The sequence below is a fragment of the Corvus kubaryi genome, unplaced genomic scaffold, assembly GCF_017639235.1.
Source record: "Corvus kubaryi isolate FWS band 111438036 unplaced genomic scaffold, C.kubaryi_AGA036_p1.0 37209, whole genome shotgun sequence".
NCBI lineage: Eukaryota > Metazoa > Chordata > Aves > Passeriformes > Corvidae > Corvus > Corvus kubaryi.
The window spans coordinates 710407-725123 of record NW_024581060.1 but is presented as its reverse complement, the minus strand read 5'-3'; positions in this window follow the sequence as shown (position 1 = coordinate 725123).

The following is a 14717-nucleotide window of genomic DNA, read 5'->3' as shown; positions in this document are numbered from 1 at the left end:
AACCCAGATCAGAAAAATGGATTTTGTTGCAGATAGCAACAAACCTCCAAATTTCAGGGTGTTTCTCCTGGAACAGATGAAGCACCTGCTCCAGTGCATATGGTGAGCTTCTGTCACCCAGGACAGAAGAGCAGGCTGGGACGGGAGGGCCACTAAGAGCTGGCTTCTTCTGACCAGTCACCATGCTCTGAGATGGAAAAGCCTCACCCGGATTTGTGTGACTTATCCACAGCAGGACATGCACAGCCTCCTCCATGTGCCCCAAACTGAACTCCTGTCTTGGAGACTCCTGTGGGTGTGGGCAGGTCCCTGAACACTGCAGCTCCTGGTCTCTAGGGCTCAATCAATCCCAAGATCCAGTCAAGGACCTGACACCCCTTTTGCTGCTCCCTGGCAGCTCCCTTGCTATGGCAAGGGCTGCAATCAGGGAGAACCCTTCCATCTGTCACAGTGGCTGGTGCACTCTTCCCCTCAGAATACCAGAGTTTAAATTTCTGGAGAATCACAGAATCACAGGCTGGTTTGGGTTGGAAGGGACCTTAAAGCTCATCTCATTCCAACCCACCTTCCACTATCCAGAGTGCTCCAAGCCCTGTCCTACCTGCCCTTGGACACTTCCAGGGATCCAGGAGCAGCCACAGCTTCTCTGGGCAACCTGTGCCAGGGCCTCACAGGGAAGAATTTCTCTCCAATATCCCTCTGCAATTGTGAAGCCATTCCCCTGTGTCCTGTCACTCTATGCCCGTGTTCCAAGTCCCTCTCTGTGAAGAATGAGACAGTCATGGTAAGGAGCATTCAATTTTTAACACTTCAGAGAGATGATACACAAGACACAAACCAGCCCAAAGCAGGACTCTATGGATTGCCTTCCCGGGCCCATCTCAGACTTCAGAGGTGACATTTGAGGCACAAATGCAGAGCAAATAACCTCGTGAAAGGTTCTCACAAGCAAATGGACTCCACAGAGAGCATGAGCACGAGGCATGTCCAGCACTGGGAGGGCACCAGCCAGGCCAGCCAGGCACTGGGATATGCAGACAGGATGGTACCTGCCCAGGAAATATGAGAATTGAGCCATAGAAGCATTTAGGAAACAGCCAAGTCCTTCCAGAAGAGTTTTTTCCATTTCAGGGCAGGTATTCAGCAAGAGTGTTTGGTGTCTGCAGCTCTCAGGACAGCCCTCATGGGTGTTAGTTCACCCATCAACTCCCAGCCTGGAGTCACTCAGCGTAATAGTTGTACATGTAGACACTCACATGTTCCAGGCCTGGTACCTACATTTTTGCTAGAACTTGTCCAATTTGACTGTTCTCTGACTCCAGCCAGAGGCTCTGAGCTGCACCAGCACAAGGGCCCTAAGTGCTGACCTGCAGGAGAACACCCATCCTGCCGGGGTGCCAAAGCCTCTGGTGTGTGCCATCACGGCTGCCTGCCATGGATGTGACTTTAGGGATATCAGTGGGACCACAGCCCCCTCAGAGGCCTCCTGGAAAGAAAAGGAGGAGGAATTTGTGTGTTCAACAGACAACAGTGGAAGGTAGGAGTGACCTTTCCCAGCTGAGGGATTAGGACTGCTCCCAAGTAATCACCAGTGACGGGTGAAGATTAAGGATCAGTCCGAAGCTTGCAAACCAACCTGGCAGTCATTTGGGGCATCTTCCTTCTTCCTGGGGGGACATTTTAAAACAACCTGCCTAACATGGGGAATGCACAGCTTTGATAGTGAGTACCATGGAACGATCATTGAAGCAATCCCTTCTCATGGACTGATGGTGGGAGACGCAGCCCTTTGCGCTCACAGCCATGTCCTGTTCCTGGACAAACTGTTTCTGGAATGAGTCCCAGGCAGTAGGCTGGCATGGCAGGAATCTTCACCTCTGGACCCCTTCTCTTTTGTAGTCAGACAATGACAATGATTTCATTTTTGTTTCACTTTCTTCCTTGTCACCAACATTTCTTTTGTCCCTTTCTTCCTTTACAAATGTTAATTTCCATCTTTGTCTCAGCTGTAGCTGTTTCAGTGCATTGTCTTTGGCCAACTGAAATGAAATCCTCCTCGATAGACAGATCTGAGAAAATTAACATCATGCTGCAATTTGGAACAAGCACAGCTGCAGCAGCTGCTCAGCTGAAGAGAAAGAGGCACAACAACAGGAGTGTTGGTTTGAAAAGCACCTCTGACCCAAAAGAGCTTTGGGGCCATACTCTGCCTGTGTTCATCAGAGTGGCATTCCTTTATGATTTGAAGCCAGAAGAAATGCCTAGGGACAGAGTCGGGCAAGATTTTACATTCCTGCTGGATTTGCATCAGCTGGGGCAAGAAGAGGACTGGGAACTATGGGCCAGTCTCCTGTCTATGCCAAGATAGGTCATGGAGCACATCCTCTTGGAGTCCTTATCCAAATGTGTGCAGGATGGGGAAGTGACCATGAAGAGCTAGAACGGGTTTACTGAGGGGCAAATCATGCTCAGGCACCTTCATGGTCTTCACCTGCTACATTGCAGGCTGGGCAAACCTGCACGTGGGGGGTTGGAAAGCAGCCAGACCCCTGGGCTTAACAGCCCTCAGCACAGACGGACAGCTGGTGGCAGTGACAAGTGTGTGTCTCCAGGGGGACAGTGGGGTTCCCATCTTCAACACCCGAACTGTGACAGAGATCTCACCCCCAGCAAATGCATGATACAGAATCTGGGGTTGTGGCTGTTGTGTCAAACGAGATGGGATCAACCACTGGGACCTTGCAGTGAGTTGACAGAAACCTCACCTAGGGATAGGTGCAAACTTGTGGGGCAGGATAATCCCATCCCTTAGCCCCGTGCAGACCCAGCTGGTGGAGCAGCAGCCTGGGAAGGGTCTGGGTGTTGTGGTGGACATGAGGTTTGGTGTGACCCCCCACATGCTGAACTCTCACTGCACATAAGGGAACCATGGTGCCACCCTGGTGCAACACAGCCATTGCTCCAGAGCCCAGGAACCAACCCCTGCCTCAGCATTGCTGAAGCCATGCCTGAAACGCTGCCCCTGGTGCAGGGCTGCCATGTGGAGAGGGGTGTGGGGAAACCAGAGAGGGGCCACAAAAGGAGACCAAGGTGGTCAGGGCCTGCAGCATGTGACCAACAAGGAGAGGCCAAGGAGGCCAGGCTGCATTAGTCCAGATGAAAGGATAAGGGACAACCTGATGGCAGTGTGAAGACACCTGAATTGCAGTTACAAAAACAACAGAGCCAAAATCTTTTTGCTGGTGGCAGATGAGTATGGTGAGGTTGCCCAGAGAAGCTGTGGCTGCCTCTGGATCCCTGGAAGTGTCCAAGGCCAGGTCGGACAGGGCGTGGAGCAACCTGGGATAGTGGAAGGTGTGCCACAGGCGGGGTGGGGCTGGATGGGCTTTGAGGTCCCTACCAACCCAACCCAGCCTGAGATACCACAGTATTACAAAGGGCAACAGGAAAAACACCACGTGGTGTCCAGCTAAAATTGCTGAGGATCCATGGTTACCTGTGGAATGGACCCTGAGTAACTCACACTTTTGTAGGAGCACCTGGTTCCTGAAATAGTATGGCTCACTGTGGATTCTCTGATGTCTCGGTAGGATTGTGAAACTGCTGCCATGGCTGGAGCATTCAGAGTGCTAGCCTGGATTCCCTGGCATGCCACCACTTTTCTCACTTCCTTTCAGAGAAAAAAAAATCCACTTAGTTTAACTTTTCAACTGAAGCAATGATAAGGTCACAGCTATGAGAGAAAGGCAATACTCCATTTAGGCAGAGAAGGGAAATGACACAGAACCATCTATCAAAATGGGACAGGCCTGGGTGCTCTGACCTCTGGACCAGCTGGGTCCTGGTATCCAGACCTGCCTGAGGAACAGCAGTCTAGACCCCTGCCTCTGCTTGGATCTGACCCTCCTAAAATTTCCTGGTACTTGCCATTTTCTGGAGAGCATAGAAGTGTTGACTGTGCATGGAAAGTTAGCTCTGAGGAGTAGAGTCCCATTTGCCCATGTCTTGGCTCTCTTGACAACAAATAACAGAAACATGGAAGAGAACAACAGTCCAGAGGCTGGTGGAGGTTGTTGTGTTGGGACATTCTTGATAAGGATAATCTAATTGTTTATTATTTGGCAAGATAAAATATATTATGTCCATAATTGCCAGGTTAAGTGTCTGGGCTTGTGAACAAGGTCACAAATGTTTTTATTACTTTTGCTCTGCTTCTATAAAACTGTTAGTCTGGTTTTCTGGAGAGATCAGGCTTGAGAAAGAGTTACAACAGATCAGGCTGACAACCAGTTTCTCCAGTTTAAGTACAGAATTGAAAGGAAATACCACTTCTACTGGATCTGAACTTGCCATTGTTCAGTGGCATCTCTCTTAGTGTCCACAATCATTGAGACAAAGATACAGAACTTCATCTTGGAGATCTGGTGAGAAGTTTGGTCTTACCCTCAGTAGCTCCAAGCCAAGTCCTATGTCACCCCCTTAGAAATCATAAAGGTTGAGGCTGATAATTTCATCACTCGAGCTGAGATGCACAGCAAGAGCCCACAAACATCCTGTCAAGGTTTTAATTTCCATTTCCCACTTTCTGGAAGACAAAATGTTTTGGATCATTCAGATTCATGCAGCTGGGGATGGTGTCTCAATCTGTGGCAAAACCAGCAAGACCTTTATGTTGCTGGAAGGACAACACAGCTTTAGGTATGAAAAGCCTGTTAGCACTTTGAATAATGTACTCTCTACAAGGACATGAGATTTTTGTTAATGCTGACAAAACACCCCTGGGGTCAGCTTCATCTTAAACAGATGAGTTGCCATGGCAGAGATCTGGTAAGTTCCAAGTGTCTGCTCCTTGTTTCTGGCTCTTTGGAGTACACTATTAATAATTAAGAGATGAGGGAAAAAAAGGGAAAGCAAAGATTTAAAAATTGTTTTGAACAAAATTCTGCAGTTGTCTACAAAAGTCTAATAAACGGAAAAAAGGGGGCTTACAAAAAGGTTGGAGAGAGACTTTGGACAAAGGCCTGGAAGAACAGGACACAAGGAATGGCTTCCCACTGCCAGAGGGCAGGGATGGATGGGATATTGGGAAGGAGTTGTTCCCTGAATTCCTGAATTCTTCCCAGTGCTGAGGCCCTGGCACAGGATGCCCAGAGAAGCTGTGGCTGCCCCACCCCTGGAGGCATCCACCACCAGGTTGGAGGGGGCTCAGAGCAAGCCGGGGTAGTGGAAGGTGTCCATGGAATGAGATAAGCTTTAAGGTCCCTTTCAACCCAAGCTGTTTTGGGATTCTGTGATTCTGTGAAAACACAGAGCTGCCTCTGCCTCCTTGTCCCATGACTATCCCATTACCTTACTCCCATTCACACCAATTTGAGTAAGGCCAGAATGGGCCCCAAAGGGTTAGAGATAATCACGTCAAGTTTTCAGTTTAAAATGTTATAGTTCAGGAACTCAGATTTAACAGAAGTGCTGTTATTACCTTCCAGCTGCATTACATCTTACATCTCCAGTGTGCACAAATGCACTCAACAGAGATGGCAATCTCTCTGGGTATTGTATGATTTTCAGAACAAAAGCTGAACATCTTCCTAGACCGCCAAGACAAATGCCAGAATCAGAGCTAATGAACAGCACAACCAGCTGCAGCTGCAGAACCAGGACACGAAGGAAAAAAGACTTTTCAGCACTTCTGCTTCCAAAGTGAACTTTCTCCCTGCAGCTGAGCAAAACAGCACTCAAAGAAAGGCTGGCAAAGAGGATACTGATCCCTCAAGTTTCCAGCAGCTACCACTCCAGGGATTTTGGAGGAGGTTGATGGTATTTAGTTATTTACAGGACTGAGTCCAAACAGACTGGAAAGCTCCAACTCTGGGAAGCTGACTGATAATGTTGTGGTAACCAGCAGAATGCCTCAATTAATTCCTCAATTAAGTCCTCAATTAACTTATCAGATGCAGGACAGGCTGAGCTGGACAAGGCAGTTGATGCCTCAGCAGAATCCTTTGGCAGGCTGGAAGGAATGTGGAAATCATTCAGGATTAAAATTCCTCCGGCCCATCCAGTTGCCCCCGTGCAAGCACAGCAGGACCGCAGCCCCAGGGTGATGGCAGAGACAAAAGCTTCCCTGATCTGCCCTCATGGCACATCCCCTCCTCACTGCTGGACTCTTGACGCCATGCTCAGCCTTCTGCTAGAGAGATCAAGAGGCAGAGAACAAATAAAAATGGCAAGTGCTTCCCCGTGAGGTGGATATTGCTTTTTTTTACACTCCCAGTGCTCCCAGGGCTCCTGAAACACAGGCAATGGATGGCACCCGTTTATACCTGCAAACAACCCATGTGTGCTTGTGCAGAACTTCCCTCTCTTCCTGACCCAGCTCCTCCCACTCCTGACTGAAAGAAATAAATCCTCTTACCCCCCACACTCAGCTTTGTCAGGGTTGTGTAACTCGCACTGCCCCTGCCTGGTGTGGGAGCCCAGCGCGCAGGGACTGCCTCTCTCTTCACACCTTCAGCCCCTTTGAGCTCCTCCTTTCACAATGTTGGCCTCTTCTCGGCAAGGATTTGGGTTTACAACCTGCTCACACATCACAAGGTCCCGTCTGCGTGTGCAGGAATGTTCAACAAAATGAGTTGGAAGCTTTAGTTTGGCTGTAGCACAGCAGGAGAGAGCACTCAAACCCTTTGACTGCACTTGAGGGTTTCTTCTGTAATGACTCACTTTGTGCAAGGAAATGTTATAAATTGAGGCAGGAATTTGTAGCACAAGTGTGTGAGTATTTCTTTATTGTCAGTTAAGCAAAAACTGTATAAAAATTAGCTGTGAAGTGGCCTCTAAGTGAAAAACTCATCACATCTCCATCAGCCCAGCAGAAGTAGAGTGCAAATGGGTTTGTGTCAAGAATACAGATGGTTTAATTTCAGGAGTTTTGATTGAATTAAGTAGAAGTTCAAATTATCCTGCAATTCAGTTAACTGAATGTCACTGTATTTCTCACACATTTCATAAAGATTTTAAAGAGCACTTACAGCAGGGTTTGGTGTCCTTAGGGCTGCATGAACTATGAGTGATTTGTCCTTTTCCATGAAGTGCCTTTTGAGACATCTCACACTGGTTGTGTGACACTCTCACTACCAACCAACAAAGCATGTATGCACTCAGAAAAGGATTGAAATCCCTCAAATTTTTGCCCCTTCAAAACTAGAAACTAAATGACGCAGCAGGAGGAAGAGGCCACCTGCAGAATCAGGTTCAAAGTGCAAGACTCCAAAAAAATCAGTGCAAGGGAGTAAACGACTTTTCGGACCGTTGTGGATCCCAGTGCACATCCCTGCACTGTGGAGCTGTTGTGTCCCTTCAGAGTGGATACAGGGATGTCTCTGGTGGTGACAGGCTGTTCTCAGGGGCTGTGCTGCTCAGTCATACCATGTATTGTACTGCACCTGCAGTGCACACACCCAAATGTTTTACTCAGGGTTTTATGTGTTTAATCTGGTGGCTCAAAGCCCATCCAGCTCCTGGAACAACCACCTCAGTTCTGCTGATACCCTGTTCCTGTTACCTGCTGCAGCCAGAGGCTGGCTGTTAGATGCAAAGCTTTTTGTTGGATTTCTTTGACTTTGGACGCTGACAGAAAACACCCCACTGGATGCTGACCCCATGGTGTGCCCATGGAACTGCCATCTCTCCTGCAGCACAGCAGACCTGCACGTGGTTTGGGCAGAGCATGAGCTCAGCTGCCCTACGAGGTTTCTTTGCCAGCTCAGCTTCGCCTCTGTAGAAGTCCATCCAGGGAACCCCCAGGGCATTCCTCCTCTCTCAGGGCTTTGTGTCAACCTGCATTTCCTTCATCCTCTCTCTGAAGCCTTTGTGTCTTTCCTCCTCTCACCCAGCTTGCCAGGAAGAGACTCACAGGAGTGACACTGTGGGACCTCACCTTTCTCAGCCAGCAACGCTGGCCTGGAAACTCTTCTGCCCGCATATTTGTTCCATACTTCTCCAACCCTCTGCTCATGCTGCCTTCCTCACACCAGTTCCTCTGTTTGCTTAGCACTTTGTCAGTGGGGCTCCTTCTGCCTGTGCTGAGCTGTGCTTTGCTGCTCTCAGGCCAAGGCCAGGTCCCACAGTTCCCACACATCACTGTGCTGGTGGCCACTCTCTTCTGCTGGTGATCACATATGCTCTGCTCCTAAAATGGAAGGATTCCACCTTTTTTACAGGCAAAAAAAACCTGAGGGAAAGGGAAACTTGGGTGAGAGTCTGTGTCAGCTGTTCTGTGCATGAGAGTGGTCTTGTCAGATTTGTGTTGCGGAGTGAAACATGGAGATCTGTTCTCACCCCTTAACTCTGGCAGAAATCCTATGAGACCTCCAGCAAAACACTGAGTGCCTTCATCCCTAGGTCATAGAACTATAGAACCATGGAATAGCTTGGATAGAAAGGGACCTTAAAGCTCATCCAGCTCCACCCTTTGCCAGGGCAGGGACACCTTTCACTAGCCCAGGTTGCTCCAAGCCCCTGGCCTTGGACACTTCCAGGGATCCAGGGGCAGCCACAGCTTCTCTGGGCAACCTGTGCCAGGGCCTCGCCACCCTCATAGGGAAGAATTAATTCTTGATATCTCATCTAACCCTTCCCTCGGCCAGTTTAAAACCATTTCCCCATCTCCTGTCACTATCTGCTTGTATAAAAGGTCCTCCTCCCTCTTTTTTCAAAGAGGCACCTGCAAATTTGTGGGAGAACCCAACATTCTCCCAGAGCTTCCTGGCTGATCCTAGTCCCTAAAATGTACTTCTTGCACCCTGGCACCTATTTGCAGCTCCAAACCTTCCGCTGTAGTGTTGGGAAAAAGCAGCTCCCTTATGCCTTGAATAGAGGTGAGACCATTCCCAAAGTAATGGGAAGACTCAGATGTTCTCTGGTTATGCAGAAATCACCTTTGCTACCAGGCAAATCTTGAGGTGAAAGCAGAGTTCAAACATTACAATGCAAATATTGTCAGTACAGGTTTAAAGACAGATAAATGAAGCATTTGAGCAGAGGTTTAAATGAACTCCAGCTGGGCTGTTTCCTGTGGTGAGTGAGCTGAATGTACACTCACAGTCGTGGCAGAGAAACAGTATTTAAAAAAAATTCCAGTCTTTGACACATCCACAAAAGCATCCTGGATTAGGGACAGGTATAATTTCACATCCTCAAAGCTCCTCTGGGATTCTGGTGCTCCCTCACAGTGGTTTGCTGTGACACACACGTCTCCTACGGATGGTCCCACCTGATTTTCTAGCCCTGGTGGGCCTCCATGTGTGATAACCTGTACTTGAGCAGATGGTTCTCAACCCCTGTGTGGGGAGGGGGCTCAGCTGTGTCCTGGACTTTGTCATACAGTATCTGAAAACATCCCTCTTGGATCAAGGCTGAGTGAGATGTGTTGAGAGCCAAAAGGGTGCTGGGGGAACAGTGACCCTAGTGTGTATTTTAATTTAAGGAAAATTATTATGGAGAATCACATTTATTCTTTTCCCTGACTTTTCTGTTGAGGATATGAACTGCCTGGGAGAGACGAGACCCCTCCCCATGTGTCTGTGCAGTGCCTCACCTCCTGCCCTGGGCCTGGCACACCTGGCTGGTGTTAAAGTAAACCTTGGCCACACTCTGTTAATGTATTGTGCACAGCAAATAGTGAGGCCAAAACCTGTTTTGCCTCTTGGCACCTCAGTGCTTTGCTCAGTGTTCCTGCCCTGCAGAGCTCTTCAGGTTTGCTGAACCTGACCCTCCCTGGGTGACTGCATTATTTTTCAAAGTACTGAGACCCTGTTCTGTGCCTGGCAGTGACTTTCTTGCCCCCGTGCAGGTCCCACCACAGCAATTCTGCCCATTTACCAAATGCCCGGACAGGCAACCTGTCCTGCTTCATCACAACAGCAAGACAAGTATGACTGACAAGGTCACAAGTAGCAGGGATGGCTTGGGTTTGTTTGTAGAACCTACAGGCACACCCTGACATCCCAGGGTGAAGTCATCTCAACAAATGTTCCTGCAGATCTCTGACCTTGTCCTTTCAGCTCTCTGGCCCAAGCCTCTTCTTGAACACTTGGTTTATTTCCACAACCATGACTGAAGAGCAGCTCTCTGAGATAATTTTATGATGGCTCCTTGTTGCTTGTTGCTTGCTAGAAAGAAAGGGAACAATTAATCTCCCTGGTCAATAAGAACAAAAGGCGTTACTTGGCAGCAGATAAAATTTAAGACTTGAAAATACAAACACAACAGTCAGTGAATGAAGATTTGGGCACCAGAGAAATCCCACAGACAGTCAAGCTCACAGCATCAAAGAGGCAGGTGAAAATGGACTTATGGAAATATGACAGGCTAAAAACATTAAAGGCAGATGACTGAATGCAAAACCCAACCAGCATGCTTCCTGTGGGTAGCATGTCTCTTTTTCCTACACCATTCTTTTTCTTGGATGACTCACTACAAAATCCTTGTCCCAGCTTTCCCTGGTCTCTAGCACTAGAGGCACTTTACAAGCTGGAGGGCTCACAGAGCTGGCAAATAGTTAGAAACCTAAATCGCATGGTTCATGTACCAGGGCCAGGCAGCTCTCCTGGGAGCAGAGGTAATTAAATTTTGCTCAGTCACGCAGGTAGAGAAGCAGCTCTTGATAATTCTGCCTCTTGTCCTTGCACATCTTCGTAACACACTGCGTGGCAGCTGGCCTGGCCTCTCCAGAATGCACGAGCTGGAAATGCACTCCCACAGAGTGCTGGAGGAGCTGAGGACACTCCTTAGGCTTCAGATGGTCTGTGTGGTTTCTCTCCTCAGAAAAAAGGGGTCATAGAATCATAGAATCACAGGATGGTTTGAGTTGGAAGGAACTTTAGAGGTCATCCCATTCCAACCCTCATGAGCAGGGACACTTCCCCCTAAACCAGGTTATCTCCTGGCAAAACCCCCACCAGCACAGTCCCCTCAGAGAAGGAAACTTCATTTTTTAAAGGAAAACACCTATTTCTACAGCTTCTCGACTCACCAAATCTGCATGAGTCTTTCTGCAGACATGAAGGCCTGCACCCTCACCAGGCTGGTCAAAGAGTGACAGCAGCTCAACCAGCACCCGTCACCCCTTCAGCAGCAGCTGGCTCTGGCACATCTCCCTTTTCTGTGTGCAGGACATGCAGCTCTAACTGAAATGAGGGAACCAGGACAGTGCAGGCTCAGCCCCTCACCCTGGACAGTGTCATGAGTGGAGCTAAAGCCTCATCTCCCTGTGACTCCAGGTACAGAGGACACAATCCCACAAGTCGCCAGCAGAGTCAGTAATGAAAACAGAGATCTCTGACGCCCATTTCATTGTAGATAACAAAAGACTGTCCCCAAAAGATCAGAATCCTTGACTCCATCTTACACAGGAGAAACTGAGGCACAAAACTGTGACATGACCTCTCAGGGCTGAGGACTGAGAGCTGGTCTCAGTTCAGCACTCTGTCCAAGGCCAGCACTGGCTCCATCACACAGACTTGAGAGCTTTAATCCCCATCACACACGTCTTCTGCACCCGCAAAACTTTTTCTTCCCAGCCCCACCCCCTCCTTTGGTGACACACTGTCCCATTCTCATTCACATTCTCTGGCCAGAAACGTTCCCTTCCTAGCATGGATGAGCCCTGCAGCACATCAGTGGGTTTGCTCCTTGCCTCCTAGGAAAAAGGCAGCTCTTCTCCATGGAGAAAAAGATGTAGAGAGGAAGAGGCCTGAAGGTGAAACCCCCCTGCCTGAAAGAATCAAGAGCTATGAGGAAGGATCACAGCTCTTCAGTCCCAGGGGGTTTGGGATGGCACTGCAGAGGCTGATGCAGAGGGGTGCTGCCACATGCCCCCTAACCCACAGGGCACGTGTGGTGCTCCAGGATCTGGTCCTGAGAGCAGCTCTGAGGTCCCCACGGGTGTCACCACAGCCTGACCACGTCCCTTTGTTACCGCACAAACTCTTTTACTGGTCCATTCCACCATCTAGTGGAGATCTCTGAGAGGACACAGTGCAGCAAGGAGAGAAGGCAAGAGCTGCCACAGAACACAGAACCACAGAACAACTAAAGTTGGAAACGACCTCCAAGATCATCAAGTGCAACCTCTGCCTGAATCCCACCATGTTCACAAACCACATCATGAAGTGGCACAGTTACTCATTTTTTGAACACTTCCAGGGATGGTGTCTCCACCACTGCCCTGGGCATCCTGTGCCAATGCCTGACCACTCCTTCAGTGAAGAAATTTTCCCTAAAATCCAACCTGAACCTCCTGTGGCACAACTTGAGGCCATTTCCCCTTGTCCTGTCACTCGTTCCCTCAGCTGCTCCTCATCGGACTTGTGCTCCAGAGCACAATGTCTGTGATGTACATGCAGTAACAGCTCTTGTTCCTACATTATTTTGTATCTTATTCAAGATCTGCCCAGACCCTTTGGGTGCTCAGCGTAACACGTGTTTACTTTGCACTTAGATGAAAACTTGATCAAGTTCAGAGCACAAGTGTGGACTTGTAAAAGGATTTGAACATTTTACACAAACTCTGATTAATCCTGCAAATGGAGCCCTCGAGGAGCCATACAGAAGGCTCACAGGGAGCCTTCCTGCTGTGTGGAAATGGGACTGGACAGTGCCTGGCAGTTGCCAGTGACTGCACATCACCCCTGTGAAGTTTATATTAATCATGAAGTGAAACCAGTGATCAGCACACAGTGGAAACCAAATGTAGAACAGCTTCCCCAGTGTGTTCCAAGGCCTGGCTGGCACTGGATCCTGGCTTTGATCCGTGTGCTGATGGGAGTTGGTCAGGAGAACTTAAAAATGGGGATTTTTACAGTCACCTCCAGAGAAGGAAGTCCAGCATCCTACCTCAGATAGTACACCCCTGCATTGCTAAGAAAGAACTTCCACCCCAAACCACTGAAGAAACCTTACAGAAGACATTTGGATCACAGCAGGAACTATTTCATCACCCCTTCAGCAGTCACAGAGTAAGAAGTGAGGGTGAATCTGGAGTAGGGCAGATGACAATTGCCCTCATGCCTTGATTTTTAGCTATCTGCAATATTTTGTGCTTAAAAATCAGCCAAGATGCTTTTCACAAGTACTCAGAGGCAGAAATGCCCAGGGCACTTTGGCAGCTCATGAGATGCTCTGCCTGGAGGTGTTCAAGGCCACGTTGTACAGGGCTTGGAGCAACCTGGGACAGTGGAAGGTGTCCCTGCCCATGGCAGTGGATGGAACAAGATGATCTTTAAGGTCCCTTCCCACCCAAAACATTCTGGGATTCTGTGATTGCAAGTGTCCAGTCTGTCCTTGGTGATACCAGACTTCTCCTGCAAAGCCCTCTGCTGCTAACAAGGGATGGGGTCAGGGTGGATGGGGATGGTGGCAGGGATGTCCTCACCCACACTGCTGCCATCTGGGGCATGTGCAGGGAGGGCATTTGGAGTAGGCATCAGTCAGAAGAGCATGAGCTGACACCCACCCAACATGATATGAGTGAGACAGGTGCTAAATGTAAATATCAGAGACCTGTGACGTTTAAGCAACACTGGGAACAATAAAGACAAAGTGTTTTCTCTGCAGTGCTGCCCAGTGGTGTGGTGTCAGCCAGCCTGTGCAGTTGCCAGACCCCACAGGGTCTGCAAGCTCCTGGATATCCTGTCACTGTCAGGAACATTCCAGTGCAGGGCCATCTTTAGCCACTTTTTTCACTGGTTATAAAGAGTCACTGCCTGAAACTGGTATCTCAGTCTCAAAGTCTTGTTGCAACAGGTCATACTGTCACCTTCAGGAGGGACCATGCTACGAGGAGGCTGTGAAAGTCCTGACTGGAATAACTCCATATATACTATACATATTATATAATTTATTATTATCACCGTCATTAATATTATATACATGTAACATCACAATAAGCTTTTTCCTGTACAAATAAGCCCCTAAACTACAAGGAAGTTCAAGTCAGTGTTTGAGGATTCCAGTCTATTCATTCATTTCATAATCCCAGTAACACATTAACATTTCCCAGAGCTATGCCAGTCCTCCCAGCAATGTCTTACAGTTAATTTGTTTTGTTGTGAATCAAATCCTGTTAAATAAACAGAGCAGATCCACTTCATCTCATTTCACATTTCTGAAAGGAAAATATTCAGTCTGTATTTTACTGAGAGCTGAGAACAAGACACTGTGAGGGCAAAATTAAGGGTGAAACACACACTGACCCACACACACCTTCACCCACTTCTGCAAAAAGTTGATGTAATTTTGCATAACTTGAGATATTTGTGATCTGACTTTTCTGGGTCACTGTTATTCCACACCATTTAATGGTCACAATAGCTCCCACTGAGTGCAGTTCTCTCCTGAGCACCATGGGATGTCTGACCCCTGAGGCCTTTAATGAGGCACTGAGAAAAGAATTTGTGTGTCCCAAAGTTAATGCTCACATCGAGGTTACACACATCTCCCTGAGAATGCACTTCCCTTCAGCCACAACATGCATGTCTTGTGCCCCACTCATGAAATGAGAAAAGCTGGGTTGTCTAAACCCAGTCCAGGGAGAGCTCAGCATCCCTGTGCCCCATAAGGCTGTGCCACCAGGCAGTGACAGTGACAGCCCTTGCCTGCTGTCACCCATCTCACTGCCACCACACCCATCACCACCATTCTGCAGAAAAGCTGGAAAT